The sequence below is a fragment of the Tribolium castaneum genome, unplaced genomic scaffold (genome assembly GCF_031307605.1).
Source record: "Tribolium castaneum strain GA2 unplaced genomic scaffold, icTriCast1.1 ptg000052l, whole genome shotgun sequence".
Classification (NCBI taxonomy): Eukaryota; Metazoa; Arthropoda; class Insecta; order Coleoptera; family Tenebrionidae; genus Tribolium; species Tribolium castaneum.
Window position 1 is genome coordinate 22,501 of NW_026986650.1, and position 7,500 is coordinate 30,000.

Consider the following 7,500-nt stretch of genomic DNA (forward strand, 5'->3'; position numbering starts at 1 on the left):
GCTATCGGTCTCGTGGTCATATTTAGCCTTAGATGGAGTTTACCACCCACTTAGGGCTGCACTCTCAAGCAACCCGACTCTGAGGAGAGATCCTCCCGTTATCGGCAACGGTCACTACGGGCCTGGCACCCTCTATGGGCTGTGGCCCCGTTCAAGATGGACTTGGACGCGTCGCACAATCTCGGGATGACGGATCCTCCCTAACACCACATTTCCCGGCGTCCGGTTTCGGCCGCGGGATTCAGTGCTGGGCTTTTTCCTGTTCGCTCGCCGCTACTAAGGAAATCCTAGTTAGTTTCTTTTCCTCCGCTTAATAATATGCTTAAATTCAGCGGGTAGTCTCACCTGCTCTGAGGTCGCAAATATAAATTTGCCTTTATTTTGTCAGACGATAATTACACGTATTCCGTTTATATGGCTGCCTCCAAACAATTTCAAACATCGATCTGACGTCGTTGCGAGAATGTTGTTGTTGTTAATTATAGTGCATAAAATATGCATATAAACAACTTTAACGTCTCGGACACGACGATCGCTTCGTTCGAAATTTAAGCGTTGTGGCTGCTTTTTAATATCGGACGTGCTACGTCTAAACCAACTTGTACCAACAAACTAATAAGAATGTCAGCCGCTATTGCGTTTTAGGATGCCGCGTTATTTTTTATATTGTTTTTATTGTTGTCTACGTTGCATAATATTTTATTATGACAACCGACAATCAATTAACAATTATAGTAACGCGTCATATTTGCACCCAACACGCTCCGACGTAATTGTCTACACAACATTGTGCGCTGTGTTTAAGACAAAAACCGAGCAGTCTTTGAAATTGACACGACCCTCAGCCAGGAGTGGTCCGGGAACAGTATATCCGAGGACCGCAATGTGCGTTCGAAATGTCGATGTTCATGTGTCCTGCAGTTCACAAGTTGACGCGCAATTAGCTGCGTTCTTCATCGACCCACGAGCCAAGTGATCCACCGTTCAGGGTAATCTTTTCAAACAAATTTAAAATATTATTACATAACGCACCGTTCCACATCGAAATCGTTTCATCATCACACAACAACAAAAATAACTACTTAAGGTTATTACAATTGTGATGTATATGTGAGAAACGGACCAATCGAAAGAAACGTTCGGCGTTATATTTTATAATATTTTATTTAATTAAAGTGGCATTTGTTTCTACTTATCGAAAAGAGTATGCAGTTATAGTTTAAGTTTACATAAAGAATAACCCGATGATATTAACGTTTTATAAATACGTATATATATCTATTAGGTTTTTTTTCTCTATCAACTTTGTCTATAAAACTCTGCTCCTTTTGCGATAAGCATTATGTATATTTATTAAATAGAAAATATGTCGAAAAACCAGACGTTTTCTTCAAACAAACGCCACAGCTACAAACTTAATCACAACAATATTTACCAAACAATACAATTGTAGGGTGTTTTGTGTGATACGTCGTTTGGTGGGCATTCTAAGAACGTCCGTCGACATAAAAACGAATCAAAAGAAAAGCACAGGCAGTGCAAAACGTTCCTTCGTCAGTCGGGCGTATATCATTTAAAACCCACAGAATCTAAAAAAGTTAATAAACTTTTTTATTTAGATTCCTACGGTTCGTCGCGTCGTTAAAGTAAATTATTACTTCGACGCATGCGGAACCCAGGTACCCGAAAACCGTAAGCCTAAGCGTTTTTTTCCAAACATCACTCACTATCGATAAAGTAAATTGATTTTATGTATTTATAAATGTGCGTTTGTATGTATAGTAGTATAGTAGTAGTATATTTTGTTATTGGTTGTTTCGAGCTTTTTATTGTTATAAAACGTTTTTGTAGTCTTGTACATAAAGTACAGACGAATAGACAGCCCCTTTTATTTATTAATAAACTCCAACCATTTACAAATTAAATTACAACTACAACATCTCTTTTACACATTAATTATACACCATCTTTATTTTCTTTTTTCCGAAGCGAATACGATGAAGAAAATACGCAAAGACTGGCTTACAAAACCGTAAGCCTAAGCGTTTATTTTTCAAACATCACTCACCATCGGTTAAGTAAAATGATGGTATGTATAAATGTGTATTTGTATGTACAGTAGCGTATTAATTTTGTTGTTGGTTGTTTCGAGTTTATTTATTATTATGGTTTGTATGTATAAAGTTTTAGTCTTGTACATAAAGTACAGACGAATAGACAGCCCCTTTTATTTATTAATAAACTCCAACCATTTACAAATTAAATTACAACTACAACATCTCTTTTACACATTAATTATACACCATCTTTATTTTCTTTTTTCCGAAGCGAATACGATGAAGAAAATACGCAAAGACTGGCTTACAAAACCGTAAGCCTAAGCGTTTATTTTTCAAACATCACTCACCATCGGTTAAGTAAAATGATGGTATGTATAAATGTGTATTTGTATGTACAGTAGCGTATTAATTTTGTTGTTGGTTGTTTCGAGTTTATTTATTATTATGGTTTGTATGTATAAAGTTTTAGTCGTGTACATAAAGTACGATCGTATTGGCAGACACCATTATTATTCATTCATTCATTCTTGTTTGTTATTATAAATAACTCCAACCATATACAAATACTACAACAACAACAACATCTCTTGCACATTAATTATACACCACCACTGTGTATTAGTACTTTTTTTCGAAGCGAATACGATGATGGAAATACGCTAAGACCGGCACTGCGAAAGCAATAATAAAACATTAGCACATAACCATCTTTCGACAATATTGATTCGTGTTAATGTTCGAAAAAATTCTTTGAAAACGTCGTTTACGGCACGTTTACAATCGATTTATAAAATAAATCGAAAAACGTAACAACAGATCCGCTTAATGCAAGACGACCCGTTGTTGCTTTTCCGTTCGACGCATAATAAAGAATTTTGTATGAGAATTGATCATCATACGAATAGTGTATGTATGTGTGTTTTTTGTTGATCAGCACAGACAAAATGTGTGTGTATGTGTGACAACTAAACAACAACATTTACACGTTAATGATCCTTCCGCAGGTTCACCTACGGAAACCTTGTTACGACTTTTACTTCCTCTAAATGATCAAGTTTGGTCATCTTCCCAGCAACATCGGCAACGTCGAAACGCCACCGCGCACCGGTCCGAAGACCTCACTAAATCATTCAATCGGTAGTAGCGACGGGCGGTGTGTACAAAGGGCAGGGACGTAATCAACGCGAGCTTATGACTCGCGCTTACTGGGAATTCCTCGTTCATGGGGAACAATTGCAAGCCCCAATCCCTAGCACGAAGGAGGTTCAGCGGGTTACCCGGACCGCTCGGTCAGGGAGGACACGCTGATTCCTTCAGTGTAGCGCGCGTGCGGCCCAGAACATCTAAGGGCATCACAGACCTGTTATTGCTCAATCTCGTGCGGCTAGAAGCCGCCTGTCCCTCTAAGAAGAATTGTTTGTACGCCGACAGTAAAAACCGCACATAGAGACCGGGCGAACCCGGCTCCAGCCGGCATTTGGGATGTCGAAATACGCCTATTTAGCAGGCTAGAGTCTCGTTCGTTATCGGAATTAACCAGACAAATCGCTCCACCAACTAAGAACGGCCATGCACCACCACCCACCGAATCAAGAAAGAGCTCTCAATCTGTCAATCCTTCCGGTGTCCGGGCCTGGTGAGGTTTCCCGTGTTGAGTCAAATTAAGCCGCAGGCTCCACTCCTGGTGGTGCCCTTCCGTCAATTCCTTTAAGTTTCAGCTTTGCAACCATACTTCCCCCGGAACCCAAAAGCTTTGGTTTCCCGGAAGCTGCCCGCCGAGTCATCGGAGGAACGTCGGCGGATCGCTAGCTGGCATCGTTTATGGTTAGAACTAGGGCGGTATCTGATCGCCTTCGAACCTCTAACTTTCGTTCTTGATCAATGAAAGCGTTTTTGGCAAATGCTTTCGCTTCTGTCCGTCTTGCGACGATCCAAGAATTTCACCTCTAACGTCGCAATACGAATGCCCCCATCCGTTCCTATTAATCATTACCTCGGGGTTCCGAAAACCAACAAAATAGAACCGAGGTCCTATTCCATTATTCCATGCACACAGTATTCAGGCGAAGTTTTAGCCTGCTTTAAGCACTCTAATTTGTTCAAAGTAAACGTGCCGGCCCACCTCGACACTCAATGAAGAGCACCGCGGCGGGATTGAGTTGGGCCGCCCTCTCGAGCTAAGCCCACCGGCAGGACGTCCCGCGAAACGCCAGTTAACACCGCGAACGATGAACCGGCGGCGCGGGACACAAATTCGACTACGAGCTTTTTAACCGCAACAACTTTAATATACGCTATTGGAGCTGGAATTACCGCGGCTGCTGGCACCAGACTTGCCCTCCAATTGATCCTCGTTAAAGGGTTTAGAGTGTACTCATTCCGATTACGGGGCCTCGGATGAGTCCCGTATCGTTATTTTTCGTCACTACCTCCCCGTGCCGGGAGTGGGTAATTTGCGCGCCTGCTGCCTTCCTTGGATGTGGTAGCCGTTTCTCAGGCTCCCTCTCCGGAATCGAACCCTGATTCCCCGTTACCCGTTACAACCATGGTAGGCGCAGAACCTACCATCGACAGTTGATAAGGCAGACATTTGAAAGATGCGTCGCCGGTGCGAGACCGTGCGATCAGCGTAAAGTTATTCAGATTCACCAAGTTGTACGATGACGGCGAAACCGCCACCGATTGGTTTTGATCTAATAAAAGCGCTCCTTCCGTCTCCGGTCGGAGCTCTGTTTGCATGTATTAGCTCTAGAATTACCACAGTTATCCAAGTAAATGTGGGTACGATCTAAGGAACCATAACTGATTTAATGAGCCTTTCGCGGTTTCACCTTAATTTGGCTTGTACTGAGACATGCATGGCTTAATCTTTGAGACAAGCATATGACTACTGGCAGGATCAACCAGGGAACTGTGTTTTTGTGTTTTTTGAGACAGACGAGAGAATAAAATACTCATCATCATCGTTTATAAAGATGAAGAATATGCGCGTTTGTGCGAAACAATCTAACATATAAGAAAGTAACGCCACGCTGTTTCTTCTTTTCTTCGTACGATATAGAGATAAATGTATCGTCATCATCGTCGTCGTAGTCGTTAAACACCACAACACATATATCGGTCAATAAAGGCATAATAATAATATTTATAATATTATTTTTTACCTTTGCCGATTTAAAAGTTCAAACATTCTCTTCACTCTTCGCAAGATTGAATGCGACGTGAATTTATGAAATTCTTTCGAATCCATAAACGTTACGAATATTATATAAATATTCTCGCTCGGATATTAGAGAGTTGACGCATTTATTATTTTTGTTTGTTTAAATCACAAACATTTGTTAGTCCAACAAAGTTTGATTGCATAAGGACCGCCAACGTAAGAGAATACGTTTTGCCGCATCCGCAATCTCGCTGTGGGGAACTGGGCGAGCCACAAAATCACAAAATAAAGCAATCTCGCAAGCAAAGCCCTATTCGAATTCGATAGCGGAAATGTGCGATAAACGTCGATAAATTGGAAGCAAATGCAGAACGTATACATAATCGGTCGTTTTGTCGTCGTCATTTATGATAAACTTCGACTAAACCGTTACACCGTTCATATCGCCTCACTCAACGCATCGACACACACCACTACCATATGTATACCAGCGCGACACCGATCGAGGCAGCCGCTCGGTATTGGATGTGCGCACCGCTCCACTGACATAGCTCCACAGGCGACGTCTACCGAAGCGCACAGCTCTATAACTATAAGGCATACACACAAAAGGGAGAAAATATTTTAAATATTGATAATATTAAAAAGTCATATTTTATATTTAAACCATTATAAAATTTAATTATAAAAACGTTTGTTTTAAAAAAAATAATTAATTAATAAAAACAAAATTATTTTAAGCGCCGTACTTCGTAAACGTCGTACTTCGTTCGTCGTATGTGCAAAGTCAAATGAATGCTGTAGTTAGTCGCAGTTGGAACGTCTGAATGTCGTACAACGTAACAATAATTTTGAGTGCCCTAATGTGTAGACGTCGTACTTCGCGAACGTCGCACTTCGTAAACGACGTACTTCGTGAACGTCGCACTTCGTAAACGACGTACTTCGTAAACGTCGCACTTCGTAAACGACGTACTTCGTGAACGTCGTACTTCGTAAAGGTTAAGCAATATTAATACACATTTGGTGTATTGCAAGTTGCATTTTAATAAATATTATGCATTTTTATGTTTTAATTTAATATCTAGGCCAAAATACTATGTTTATTTAATTGTTAAATGTGTACGTTTATTTATAGATACGTAATTTACATAAAAATTTGTTTTTTTTTTTATTATATGCAAACTACAAATAAAACATTTAATATTTTCAAACGTCGTACTTCGTGTAAGTTATGCAATATTGATACAAATTTAGTGTATTGCGGGTCGCAATAATATTAATTTATATTTGAACGTTGTACTTCGTGAAGGTTATGCAACATCAGTACACATTAAGTGTATTGCAGGTTGCATTATTATTAATTTATGTTTTCTCACTTTTTACCTTCATATAAAAAAAAATTTAATATTTTTGGACGTCGTACTTCGTAACAGTTATGCAATATTGATGCACATCTGTTGTGCTGCGGGTTGCATTTTATAAATTTAATGTATTCTTATGATTTACTTTAATGTCTAGGCAAAAAAACACTTTTGATTAGTTGCTGAATGTTTACATTTATTTACAGATACGTAATTTGCAAAAAAATTTGCTGTTTTTTTATTATATACAACACAAATAAAATTCTTTAATATTCTTGAACGTCGTACTTCGTGTAGGTTATGCAATATTGATACAAATTTAGTGTATTGCGGGTCACAATAATATTAATTTATATTTAAACGTAGTACTTCGTGAAGGTTATGCAAGATCAGTACATATTAAGTGTATTGCAGGTTGCATTATTATTAATTTATGTTTTCTCACTTTTAACCTCAATATAAAAAAAAATTAATATTTTTGGACGTCGTACTTCGTGAAGGTTATGCAATATTAATGCACATCTAGTGTGCTGCGGGTTGCATTTTATAAATTTAATGTATTTTTATGTTTTACTTTAATATCTAGACAAAAAAAACAATTTTGATTAGTTGCTAAATGTTTACATTTATTTACAGATACGTAATTTGCAAAAAAATTTGCTGTTTTTTCATTATATACAACACAAATAAAATTCTTTAGTGTTCTTGAACGTCGTACTTCGTGTAGGTTATGCAATTTTAATACACAATTAGTGTATTGTGGGTTGCATTATTATTATTTATTGTTTACGTTTTAATTCATCACTTTGTGAACGTCGTACTTCGTTTGTACTATGAACGCTGCATTTCGTCGCAGTCGGCAGCACGTGCGAATAAACGTCGTACAAGAAAATCACGATTTTGAGTGCCGTAC

General features: G+C 38.7%; 3 non-coding genes across 3 annotated transcripts in view; all 3 read right to left on the reverse strand.

Moving 5' to 3' along the window:
* LOC135267563 (large subunit ribosomal RNA) overlaps positions 1–359 on the reverse strand; it is a 4,037-nt gene extending 3,678 nt beyond the window's left edge. The window contains exon 1 of the ribosomal RNA XR_010335973.1: positions 1–359. This exon is cut by the window's left edge and continues 3,678 nt beyond it. This is a non-coding gene — a ribosomal RNA (large subunit ribosomal RNA).
* A 476-nt stretch (positions 360–835) lies between these two features.
* Positions 836–992, reverse strand: LOC135267565 (5.8S ribosomal RNA). Its single transcript, XR_010335974.1, has one exon. It is a non-coding gene; the product is annotated as a 5.8S ribosomal RNA (ribosomal RNA).
* Positions 993–3,047: 2,055 nt separating this feature from the next.
* Positions 3,048–4,970, reverse strand: LOC135267567 (small subunit ribosomal RNA). The gene has a single exon (XR_010335976.1). It is a non-coding gene; the product is annotated as a small subunit ribosomal RNA (ribosomal RNA).
* Between the last annotated feature and the right edge of the window lie 2,530 nt (positions 4,971–7,500).